The sequence below is a fragment of the Gymnoscopelus braueri genome (genome assembly GCF_963280865.1).
Source record: "Gymnoscopelus braueri genome assembly, chromosome: 16".
In the NCBI taxonomy this organism is placed as follows: Eukaryota; Metazoa; Chordata; class Actinopteri; order Myctophiformes; family Myctophidae; genus Gymnoscopelus; species Gymnoscopelus braueri.
Genome location: NC_137616.1, coordinates 23,031,825 through 23,045,154, shown reverse-complemented (window position 1 = coordinate 23,045,154; position 13,330 = coordinate 23,031,825).

Here is a 13,330-nt window from a genome sequence, read left to right as displayed (position 1 = left end):
GCGAGGGGCCAGGAATGATTGCAGCACTGAATATACGTAACTTCCTTTAGGACGCACAAATGTTTGGGACACACAATTGACAGGTGCTTGTTATTGGTGCGGGGTAATGAATCATCACCTGCCAATTGTGTGTCCCAAACATTTGTGCGTCCTAAAGGAAGTTACGTATATTCAGTGCTGCAATCATTCCTGGCCCCTCGCGTCGCACAGAACTCGTCCGTGTGCAGCTCGTGAATAAGTGGAGATATTTGACTAAACACACGTTTTCTGGCAGAACTTTCACATGGATATGAAACTAGAGGACAAAATATGACTACACGTCTTAGGAATTAATTATTGGGTGAGTACAGACGGAGTTTAGAGCACTTTTATGGCCGCGCAGATGGGCACTACACAGTGGGGGACCGAGAGAGATCTATGACTGTGTATTTGGAATACTTGAAATGTATGTAACATCACAGACATTCTAGGGCTAGGGGCGGGGCAATCCGCCCTCTAGTTATATTATACCTCTATAGAGCGTCGCAGTTCCCGCCCACTTCCTGTTTTTTTTGGTGCCGGAAGAAAAAACTCAATGCATTTTTCCATTGACATTTCCAAAAATATTTATATCTATTAATTTAAGCCTCGAATCAAGCCATCACGAGATGACATGAATCATGACCATAAAACGTTTTTTTCTGTGATTTTTTTTTATTTTATATTTAATTATATGATATACTATATTTAATAAATACCCTTTGTTTTGCCGTTTTCAACAAAAAAAAAATCACAGAATCAAACGTTTATGGTCCTGATTCATGTCATGTCATGATGGCTTGATTCGAGGCTTAAATTAATAGATATAAATATTTTTGGAAATGTCAATGGAAAAATGCATTGAGTTTTTTCTTCCGGCACCAAAAAAATCAGGAAGTGGGCGGGAACTGCGACGCTCTATGCTTTTACCCGATACCAAAACAATGACGGCCGCTGGTATTAACATCGCATTGTTAACAGCTGTGCCTCAAAGTTATAACCACTTTGAGTTTCTAACTTGTGGTCATAGTCGCGAATCGCGATACTTTTCAGTTGTGTGGTGGTACTTTTAGATGGATTTTACTGTAACAGAAAGTTCTGTCCACCGTCCAGTCAGAGAGCATGGTTCACACTCACAGACCGGAGCAGGCTCTGTTATTCACAGACGGAGCTAGCGTTGTTATTAGCCGTAGCCAGTGTTGCCAGATTCTGCTGGAGAGAAACAAGCAGCCAGGTCTATAAAAATAAGGCCAAAATAAGCAACTAGGGCTAACCTCGCGTCACCAGTCTTTCCACCTCGGAGGAAAAAAACTAGGGCAGGTCAGTCAAACTGTCTAATATTAAATTCTGTCTAATATTGTTTTATGTTTTCCCAAACATTTTCCCCTCAATATGTACAATATACTTTACAGAAAAACAATACCAAAGTCGCTTATAATAAACGGATTTGGCAACACTGGTCAAGCCTCAGTTATGCTCCTTATGCACGACGGTGTCGCGCGCTGAAAACAGCAGATCTACAAGCTCACAACGCGTCCAGACGCGACCCGTTGTGAGCTTGTAGATCTGCTGTTTTTCGGAATATGAGTCGGCGCTAATACAGGGAAAGAGGACAGGAGAGCTGATTAGCGTTAGAAGGAGTTCTCCTTAACGTTATGGTAGGCTACTGTCGTTCCTTTCTCCTCACACCCGCGGTAGCGCAGGCTGCTCGTCTTTAGTAAAAAAATAAAATAATAATACACTTTCGCTACTGACCAAAACAAAGATGGTTTTGTGGAGTTGAAAGCCTTCTTTCCTTAGTGGGAACACTCTTGAGCCCCCCACCTCACGTCTAAAATACACTTTTTGGCCAGAAAATAAAATATTTCACCAGAAGGAAAACAATTATTTGGTGCCCTGTACAGCATTGGTCCTCAAAGTGGTGTCCGGGGACCCCCAGGGGTGCTTGAGAGAGTACCAGGGGGTCCCCAGCTAAATGATGGATAGTTATGATTATGAACCAAATGGACCCTTCACCCTTATGGGTCTGTAACTCTCTGAGAGTGTAAAAATGGAACCAAATGGACCCGTTGTACACTCTCAGAGTTAAATTAGCATGGATTGCACAATATAAATTGGGGTCCCATGAGATAAAAATGCCATTAAATGGGGGTCCGTAGCCATAATGCATGTCAAACTGGGGGTCCTTGAAATTAAAATGGTTGGGAATTGACTGCTAGAGCCGTAATATTCTTCTCTTATGGGGTCCCTGGCATATGTTTTCAAATGGGGGTCCGCGAGCTAATAAGTGTCAATTTGGGGGTCCTGTAACAGTTTGAGAACCACTGCTCTACAGATCTGGTATTTTAATTGTTCTATTGACCAGATTTTTCCTTCCGCTGAAATATTTTCTTTTCTGGCCTAAAAGTGTATTTTAGACGTGCGGTGGACCAGAGCTACTATTAACCAAGTAAACAAAGTCATTAACGTAATTTTAACAATTATTATTATTAAAATAACAAGTACAATAATTATTATTAAAATAACAAGTGCAAGTACAAGGCATAACAATGAAATGAAATTGGAGAAAAAAGGGGTAAAATAAGTGGTTACTCAAAAAAAACAAAGTACTCGTATCGGTACTCGGTATCGGCGAGTACTGAAAATTGAGTACTTGTACTCGTACTCGGTCTGAAAAAAATGGTATCGGAGCATCCCTACCTTTAATCCGTTAATAATAAACTTTATTTGTATAGCACCTTTCATGACATGACATGCAGCTCAAAGTGCTTTACAGAGCAAGAATACAATTACAGTTACAACTAATTTAACAATAAAGCATAAAAGAAAAGCAGAAGCATAAAACAACATCAAAATAATAGCAAAGGGCAGTGAATCAGGCAATACAATGAGGACATGGACAACAACACAGAGATTTAAAAATCAACCAACAAATCAGCTAAAAGCAAGAGTGAAGAAGTAGGTCTTGAGCTGTGCTTTAAAGCTATCGACAGAGGCTGCCTGTCTTAGGTGTAATTGGAGTTTATTCCATGCTGTCGGTCCGTAGAAGCAGAATGCTGCTTCACCGTGTTTTTTATATGTCATTGTATTCACCTCGAGCAGGTCAGCTCTTGAAGACCTGAGGGGACGGTTTGGAGCATATCTAGGCAGGCAGTCATAGAGGTAGGAAGGTGCCAGACCATTTAGAGCTTTATAAACTAGTAAAATAATTTTAAAATCAATCCTAAAAACAACCGGGAGCCAGTGTAGTGAAGCTAGAACTAAGAGTTAAGACCTGAGGCCGATTCTACAAATGCCTTCTAAATCAGCAGTTCTCAAACTTTTTCGTGCCAAGGACCCCCAGGGAATGTTGAACGGGAGGAGTAGGACGCAATCGCTTCGTCCTCCCGTTGGGGGCACCTCTCTGGCATGGTGAGCCAGTAGGATACAACAGCAGTGGCTACACAGAAATGTGTGTGGGGAGGAATGAATTGGCGAAATAAAAACAATTGGGATAGAAAAGGGGTAAAAAAACAATGTGTACGCTTTGATACGACAAATTCAACATAGTGAAATTAATGTTGAGGAATTTACTGTGCATTGTGTATAACCCATTAAAACCGGGGAAAGTGTCTGTGTCATTTTAGATTTTAGCTACGTATATATATATAGGACATTGGTTGTCAAAGTGGGGTACTTTGGCTGTTCAAAAATAGCAGATATACAAGTAGATCTGCTATTTTAGAAAAATCTTGAAAATGGGTGCAAATCTTAGATATTTTTAAAGCGAACATTTTTAACTAAAATCTTTGCTTCTGGGGGGTCCCTGGAACAACATATTTTGAGATGGGGGTCGGCGGCCAAATACATTTAATTTTGGGGGTCCTTGACATGAAAACATTTAACTAAGAACCACTGACACAGCAACATGCGTTTTTCAGAAAACCTTTTAGGAGACATTTTTAGAATCGGGTCTTAATGGGTTTAAAATCCCCCTGCTCACCATCAGTGGTGAGGACTCCCCAGGCCTCGGCGGCGCGCTGCAGGATCAGGGAGGTGATCCTGCGGTGGGCCAGGTGGTCCCAGTGCACACCGTCCTCCATACGCTGCTGCAGGTTCAAGCGGAAGCGGGTGTACAGGTCCAACACATCCAGCCCGTACGCAATGGCCCGCTCCCAGCTGGAACGGTTGGCCTCAATCACATCCTGATGCAGCTGATGAGCCCTGTATGCCATCTGAGGGACAGGAAGAGGTGCAAAGTGACTAAGTATCTTACACAAGTACTGAACCCCAGCATCCAGAATTCTGCTGGGGTAAACATTAGCCATTTACATGCACCTGTTTCCTGTGGACACAGTGTGAATGATTATTGACAGCACGTGAACGGATGTGTGAACCAGAATCTGGTCAGGGTCTTTTGAGGACAAAGGAGACCTATGTGTACAGAGCCATGTACAATATCTGTCCCACAGTCTAGCATCAGAAAGGAAGGTGATTCCCAAGTGTAGTATGATACTAATGAAACTTTGTGCAACCGTCATATTGAGATATAATAAGTGATGAGTTGTTTTGTTTGTCAGTTCATCACACACTGTTTGCAAAATAATCATATGGGACACTATATACTGTATATTTATCACATCATTTTGCATGCATTTTAAGAATAGGCAGTTGATTTTGTATGCTGACAGAGCAGTATGTCAACTCCATTGCAGTGTATCTTGTAATAGACCATTCTCTTTTTTGAACCCTGAGTTCTGACTATTGTCTTCTTCTAGGCGTTCATTTCTTGTTCGTTCACCTATGGTCATGAAGTGTGGGTCATGCCCGAAAGAATAAGATTAGGATAAAGCGGCCGAAATGAGTTTTCTCAGACGGGTGGCCGGCCTCTCCCTTAGAGATAGGCTGAGAAGCTCAGTCATCCGTGAGAGACTCGGAGTAGAACCGCTGCTCCTTGACTTGGAAAGGAGCCAGCTTAGGTGGCAGACCAAGGACCAGATGCGGGGATTATATCTCCACACTGGCCTTGTAACGCCTCGGGATCCTCCAGGAGGAATTTGCTTATGTTGCTCTGGAAAGGGAAGACTGAAAATCTCTGTTGGAGATGGATGGATACAGTAACCACTTAAGCCCCATTTAACAGCATACTTCGCTTATTCGAAAATAGTTTTACAAATTTTGTACTTGTACTTTGCTACCGGAAGTATATTTTGATGTCAATACTTTTGTACTTTTCCAAGTCAAATGTTGCTACTTGTAACACATGGGTTGTACTGTACCACAGGACGCAGGAATCCAGCTTTGTTCCTCTGGCTGACAGGCATGGTGAGGTTCCACATCACCAGGCTCTCCTGAGGCAGCACCGCTGTGAGCCCATAAAAGAACCTGTCCAGGTTCACTGTGTATTCCTCCAGCCAGTTAGCATTATTATACCTGAACGCGCGCACGCACGCACGCACACACACACACACGCACGCACGCACGCACACACACACACACACACACACACACACACACACACACACACACACACACACACACACACACACACACACACACACACACACACACACACACACACACACACACACACACACACACACACACACACACACACACACACACACACACACAGTTATAGTCCATGAGCCAGACAAGATTTCATTATCGAAAGAGTGGGCAAAACCATACCTATATTAAATTGTTCATAGGGTCAATACGAGTAAATAAATATATGATAACCTTTCCACAGGAGCAGCTTTATCATGGTTATCACACATTTTGTTATTTTCCGTACATGACAGGTGAAAAAATGACAAAATTCAAAAAAGAGTTATCATAATGAAACTTCCTGAGATTATTACTTACATGAAGAAAATGATTTATCGTATTACAAGTTTTCTGAAATTGTATATTTAAATATGCAAATTAGGCATTACGAAAATATGCCCGAATTTCTATAACTTTCCAGAATCAACATTGGAACATTGGACAAAGCCAGAGTGAACATTCTTCATTGTTAAAATCATTGTCTTCATCCAAGTAATCAACTCAGGAAGTTTCATTATGATAACTCTTTTTTAAATTTTGTCATTTTTTCACCTGTCATGTACGTATGGGGAAAATAACAAAATGTGTGATAACTATGAAAAAGCTGCTCCTGTGGAAAGTTTATATTTATTTACTCGTATTGACCCTATGAACAATTTAATATAGGTTTGGTTTTTCCCACTCTTTCGATAATCATTGCTCAATTTTGGGGCTCTGGCTCATGGACTATTAGGGCAGTTCATTCATATCTGAATGCACAAAACCAACCCTAGCCTACAGTAAGCTAATGACATGTGCTATAAGCATTCTTATAGCACATGTCTTCCTCCTCTTTCCCCAAGTGAAGTGGCTATCTCCACTTAGAGATCATTACCAGACCAAACTCTGGACAGGCTTTCTTTACTTCTTGCCATTACTCATATCCCAGTGTCACTTGATGGGACTCCCTCTTTCTTTAGTGTTTCACCCAGGTGGGGGTGGTTTTGAGGTTAGGTTAAGGCAGTGGTTCTCAAACAGTGGGTTGGGACCCATTTGTGGGTCGCAGAACCATTTTTATGGGTCGCAACTCGCAAGTAAATATCCCTTTTTTTACTTCCTATTTTAAAATATATATTTCAAAAGATTGATATTTTCACAATTATTCATAAAAAAAACTAAATTCCATAAAAGAATACATCAATAAACTTTAAAAGTAGTGAAAATAGCAGATCTACAAGCTCACAACGTGTCACATTGTCTAAAATATGACCACGCCCACCTGGGCGAAACACCAAAGAAAAAGGGAGTCCCGTCACTTGATATTGTAGGAATTGCAAGAAGGAACGACAAAGGCCTTGTCCCCGACCTTCAGGACCCGGAAAGGGCCATCGTATGGGGGCCTCAGGGGTCCGCGGTGAGCGTCATGGCGGATGAAAACGAACTCCGCCGACCGCAGGGACGCAGGGACGTGAGACTGAGGCAGGCCGTGGTGTGCAGTGGGGACAGGGGCAAAGGTCGCGGCCTGATCCAGGAGCAAGGAACGCTGATGGGAAGCCGACCAGGGAGTCGTGGTGGTGGGAACGAAATCCCCCGGGACCCGCAGTGGTTGGCCATAAACCAGCTCGGCAGATGAGGACTGGAGATCTTCCTTGGGAGCGGTCCTGATACCCAGCATAACCCACGGGAGCTTGTCGACCCAGGCACTGTCCGTGAGGCTGGCCCGCAGAGCAGCTTTCATAGCACGATGAAAACGTTCGCACATGCCGTTGCCCTGTGGGTGGTAGGCGGTGGTGCGGTGGAGCTTTGTGCCCAGGCCCTCAGCAACAGCGTTCCACAACTCAGACGTAAACTGGGGGCCACGATCGCTGGAAAGGTCAGACGGGGCGCCAAAACGAGCAACCCAGGTCCCGATGAACGCCCGGGCAACATCGGCAGTCGTCGTCGAAGACAGCGGAACGGCCTCCGGCCAGCGGGTTGTCCTGTCCACCATGGTGAGCAGGTAGGTGAAGCCGTGGGAGGAAGGCAGGGGACCCACTAGGTCGACGTTCACGTGGTCGAACCGCCGCTCAGGCACCAGGAACGGCGCCAAGGGGGCCTTGGTGTGGCGGTGCACTTTGGCCCGTTGGCACGCCACGCATGTGGTCACCCAGTCTCTTACATCCTTTTTGAGGCCATGCCAGACGAACTTGGCCGTGACCAGTTTTTGAGATGGCTTCCTGCCCGGGTGTGAGAGCCCATGGACTGCGTCGAAAACACGTCGGCGCCACCCACTGGGAACGACAGGCCTGGGCTGACCCATTGAGACATCGCACAGGAGTGTGGCACCGGCATCGGTGAAGGCCACATCCTGCAACTGAAGCCCTGTGATCGCCGTCCTGTAAGCCTGCACGTCCGGGTCGGCGGCCTGGTCCGCAGCCATGCAGGCATAGTCGAGGCCCAGATGAACGGCCCCAGCGACGGCCCGGGACAGGCAGTCAGCAACGAGGTTGGTCTTGCCAGCGACGTGACGTATGTCTGTAGTAAACTCCGAGATGTAGGAGAGGTGACGCTGTTGGCGTGCAGACCACGGTTCAGCCACCTTGGCCATAGCAAAAGTCAGCGGCCTGTGGTCCACAAACGCTGTGAATGGGCGAGCCTCCAGCAGGAACCGGAAGTGACGGACAGCCAGGTAGAGGCCTAGGAGCTCCCGATCAAAAGTGCTGTACTTGCGCTCACTGGGACGCAGCTGTCGACTAAAGAAAGCGAGCGGCTGCCAGGCGCCGCCCACCCACTGCTCGTGCACTGCGCCGACAGCATAGTCCGAAGCGTCAGTAGTGATGGCGATGGGAGCCCCGGGCCATGGGTGAGCCAGCATGGTTGCATCGGCTAGAGCAGTCTTGGCAGCCTTGAATGCACTGTCCCTCTCCGGGGACCAGTCCACAGCGTGCTTGGGGGCTTTGCGTTTAAGGGCCTCATACAGGGGCCGCATGACGTGGGCAGCCCGGGGCAGGAAACGGTGATAAAATGTTACCATGCCGATGAACTCTTGTAGGGACCTGACCGTGAGCGGCCTAGGAAAGGTCGCGATGGCATCCACCTTCGACGGAAGGGGAACAGCCCCCTCTCCGGTGACTCGGTGCCCGAGAAAGTCAATGGTCGCCAGGCCGAACTGGCACTTAGCCGGATTGAGTATAAGGCCGTGCGTGCTGAGCCGCTCGAACAGAGTCCGGAGGTGGGACAGGTGCTCGGCTTTGGAGGTGCTGGCGATGAGAATGTCGTCCAGGTAGACGAAAAGAAAAGGCAGGTCCCGCAGCACCGAGTCCATGAGGCGCTGGAATGTCTGTGCAGCGTTCTTAAGGCCAAACGGCATGCGAAGAAACTCAAACAGTCCGAAAGGAGTAATCACAGCCGTTTTGGGGATGTCCAGCGGGTGGACAGGCACCTGGTGGTATCCACGCACAAGATCCACCTCGGAAAAAATTACCTTCCCGGCCAAGTGGGCGGAAAAATCCTGGATGTGCGGCACTGGATAGCGATCCGGCGTAGTCGCCTCGTTAAGACGGCGGTAATCGCCACACGGGCGCCACCCACCGCCAGGCTTTGAGACCATATGAAGAGGGGAAGCCCATGGGCTGCTGGAGCGGCGAATGATGCCGAGGCGCTCCATGGACTCGAACTCTGCTTTGGCGATGGTAAGCTTGGCAGGGTCGAGACGGCGAGCCCGAGCATAGACCGGAGAACCTGCAGTGGCTAAGTGGTGCTCCACACCATGCTTGGCTGTGGATGAAGAAAAGGTGGGTTGCGTGAGGGCCGGGAACTCAGCGAGGAGCCGGGGGAACTCATCCGCGGCGGAGAGCATGTTGGACAGTCTGACAGAATTCGCCCCCCCGAGCGTGCATGCGTAAGAACAGTAGGTGGCCGCATCGAGCAAACGGCGGTTTTTCACGTCCACCAGCAGGCCATACGCGCACAGGAAATCTGCGCCGATGAGGGGAAATGACACGCTTGCCAATACAAAGTCCCAGTCGAACTGCTGCCCGCCAAAACCCAGAGACACATGCCTGGTGCCGTAGGTGCGGATAGGGGTACCATTAGCAGCTTCCATCGGGGGGCCGTGTCCGTTGGCCCGGATGTCCGCTGCTGATGCGGGCAGGATGCTGCTCTGTGCACCTGAGTCACACAGGAAACGCCGGCCGGAGATTGTGTCCTGAATGAAAAGCAGCCTGCCAGTCCGGCCAGCACACAGGACCACTACCGTGTGCTGGCGTTGGCGTTTCCCGGCACGCCAAAAGAACACGGAGGTCGGCACCGCTTGGCAGTGGGGCCAAACCTTGTGTGGTAATAGCACAAACCAGTGTCCCGCCCCTGGCGTGGGGCTGTTGCCGCGACAGCGGCCGCCGTGGCGTGGGGCAGCGGCGAAAAGGGCAGGGCAGGTAACAGCGCAGCCGCACATTGTCGTTGGCCAGCGAGGAAAAACTTGTCAGCCTCCGCAGCCAGGGCACGGCAGTCTGTTATTTTAGTGTTGGCCAGAGCAGCCCGTACCTGAGATGGCAGCTGTCGCAGGAACAGGTGGATGAAGAGGAAATCGGGTTTATTTGCTCCCATGAGGCTCAGCATCCTATCCATAAGTTCAGATGGTTTATTATCACCCAGACCTTGCAGGGAGAAGAGACGGTCGGCGCGCTCTGCATCAGAAGGCTGGAACGTCTTCAGCAGGTGAGTTTTGAGCGCATCGTATTTAGCCGCCCGCGGGGGGGAAACAATCAAACTCTCCACTCTGAGCGCAGTTGAACTTCCAAGGGCTGACACAACATGATAATACTTAGTAGCGTCGTCGGTAACGTTCCGCAACGCGAACTGAGCTTCCGCCTGTGCAAACCAGGTCGCGGGAGAAGCTTCCCAAAACTCCGGTAATTTAACAGGAGCGGCCGTCGCCATGGTTACGTGCTGTCACTGTCACTAGTAGAAACGTCTAGCAGACGAATGTCGGGGTCACCAATGTAGGAATTGCAAGAAGGAACGTACTGCAACTTCTCTCTTTGGGCACGCAGAACAACGTGTCCCATTTATTTCACACACTCACTCATACTGACAACACAACAACACACACCTGTTCAGTATTGTCTCTAATCAGACCCCCCCACTCTCTTAAAGAGCCAGTGGTGAATTATGCCCCAAGACAGTCACTACAATATCCTATTTATTACTTTGCCATATTTCTGTGACTCACACAGTTTCAATGTCAGCCGGACATTGTCCTACCTCATCATAAGTGAAGCAACATCAGAATAGGCTATGATATGACACAATTCCATAACGGTCAACTGTCTTGCATGTATTTTGTAAGTTATACCTATAGTGTCCTATGTGATGCCAGACTGTCTGGCATTCAACTCATGGCACCAGGCTAGACCATTTGTCATGGAGGGAATCTCCCTTTGTTTGTATAGGGCCCTGTTCCAGCCCAGATCTGTCCAGTAGCCTCTGATTTACTTAGTAATCCATCAAGAACGACACCTTTATTTGTTAGATAAGTGCGTCTACCCACGTCCCAAATTGACTTCAATGCTATTTTGACTATGCTTTCACCTCTTGGTTCTCCAGCATCTCAATGTCACTGAAAACTAAGCTTCAGACCTCCCAAAACAAACTGATTCGACTACTTATCGGCCCAAAAGCCTGTGACCCACCTGATTCCAACACACTTTGCTAGTCTGGGATGGCTCAGGGTAGAAGACAGGGTTAAGCAAATATCAATGGGATTGGTATTTAAGATAGTCAAAGGGACAGTGCCCTCAATGCCCTCATACCTGACTAACTCCTACTTCTCTAAAGGGAGTGACACCCACAGCCACAACCCTAGAGGGAGCGACCATGATCTGGTATCAACCCAAATATAGAACAAACATGGGAAAGTTCTCATTCTACTGCTCTCCCACCAACATGTGGAATGCCCTGACTCCATCCATTAAAAGATGTGTATCACTGGTTTCTTTCAAAACTGGCAAACATCCATCAGGAGACCACAAGGGGAAGTAAATGCAAGGGGAACCTCCTTTCTATTCCCATAGAAAGGAGGTGTCATTCACTGCCGCCGTTTTTTCCTTTTTTCTCCTTTGTACATATAGTGTTTTGTATTTGTTGATGACATTATTGTGTGATTTGTTATGCTATGTTGATGAATTGAATACATAGGACCACAATAGAAACAAGTTCCCAGGGTTTTTTTGTGTTATCCTTTAACCCATTTAGATCTGAGTTTTTTCTGAAAAATTTATTCAAAAATTACACAAAAAAGTTATGTTGCTATATACTGTACATAGCAACAACAACCCCAAAAAGGGGTTCCCGTCTTGAAAGGTATAGTTACAAATAGGGGTTCCAACCCTAAATGGGTTAAGCCTCAATGTCTTACTGTACCAGATACGGTTTACATTTCTGACTAATAAAGTATTCAATCAATCAAAAAACCTGAACCTGAAGCAACATAGGACATGGTACATACTTTGTGGTTTCAACGTGAACACTTGTGATTTATGGCTGTATGCCAAGACCAGTGTAACAATCATTGTATTACTGTATGTACTGTCTTTTCTTTCTTTTTTTTCTTACTCTGACGCCTCGATAAAAGGCAATGAGCCCTGGTATCACTTTGACTCTGAGTCTGTTTGCAAGCAAAATTACTGTAAGACTCTTCTCTGTTTGTGAAACTTTATTTGGCAGCTTTTACGTTCATATATTTCACTACACATTTTTCTCCATTTTTACCCTTTTCATTTTTTGTCTTATCATGACTGGTAAATGTACATTTTACCATGACAGTGGTTAAGTGGTTAATGTATGTTTTGTTCTAAATCTAAATCTAAATCTGCAAAGTAACTAAATGGCAGATCTACAAGCTCACAACAGATCGGCTATTTTCAAACATCCAATATAGGGTTGAAGTTATCAAACTGATTGTGAAAGTGATTTTCTTTGGTTAAATAATAATAATAATAATAAGTGTTAAAAAGCTCTATTCTGATAATAGCCTGGGAAACCAGACGAATCTGCCAGTGCGAAAAACGAAAGCTCATCTACGCAGTGATATTAGTCTGGCCATGCCAGGCTATTCTGATCGTACTCATTGCTATAGCAGTGGTTCCCAACCAGTGGTTCGGGCACCACCAGTGGTCCTTGAGGGGGTTCCAGGTGGTCCCCAGCTAAATGATGGAGAGTTGGTAACCACATGGACCCTTATAGATCTTTAACTCTTGAGAGTGTAAAATGAAACCTAATGGACCCTTACGGTCCATTTGGTTTAATTTTACTCTCTCAAGAGTAAAATTATTATTAAACATCTGCATTACTTAATTAAATAATTGTTTTTGATCAACGTTTGCCTGTTATCTCGCCGATTGGTACCACATCAATACAGCATGGAATTGTGGACAAAATCGTATCCAACGATAACAAAATATTCTAAGTTTTGAGTCTGAGAGTCTAAATCTCATCAAATGGTGGTCCCGTGGCTTAAATGCCGAATAAATAATGGACCTTGATATGAAAAAGGTTGAAAACCACTGCTATAGAGTGTTTGTTCGGTAACGGGGGTCTCCATGTCTCTCCAGCTCTTTATCAAACAGAGAAAATATGTTCAGGTCGGGAAACCAAATTAATCCAATCAGGATAGAGACCCCCTGGGGGGGTCCCCGGAGACCCCACTTTGAGAACCACACTGACCTAGTAATGTCCCAGAGGCAGGAGTTGACGATGACCACATCGGGCTTGAGGTCGCGGTGGAAGTGTTCCAGGATCCACTGCACGTAGGGCGAGTAGATCCGGG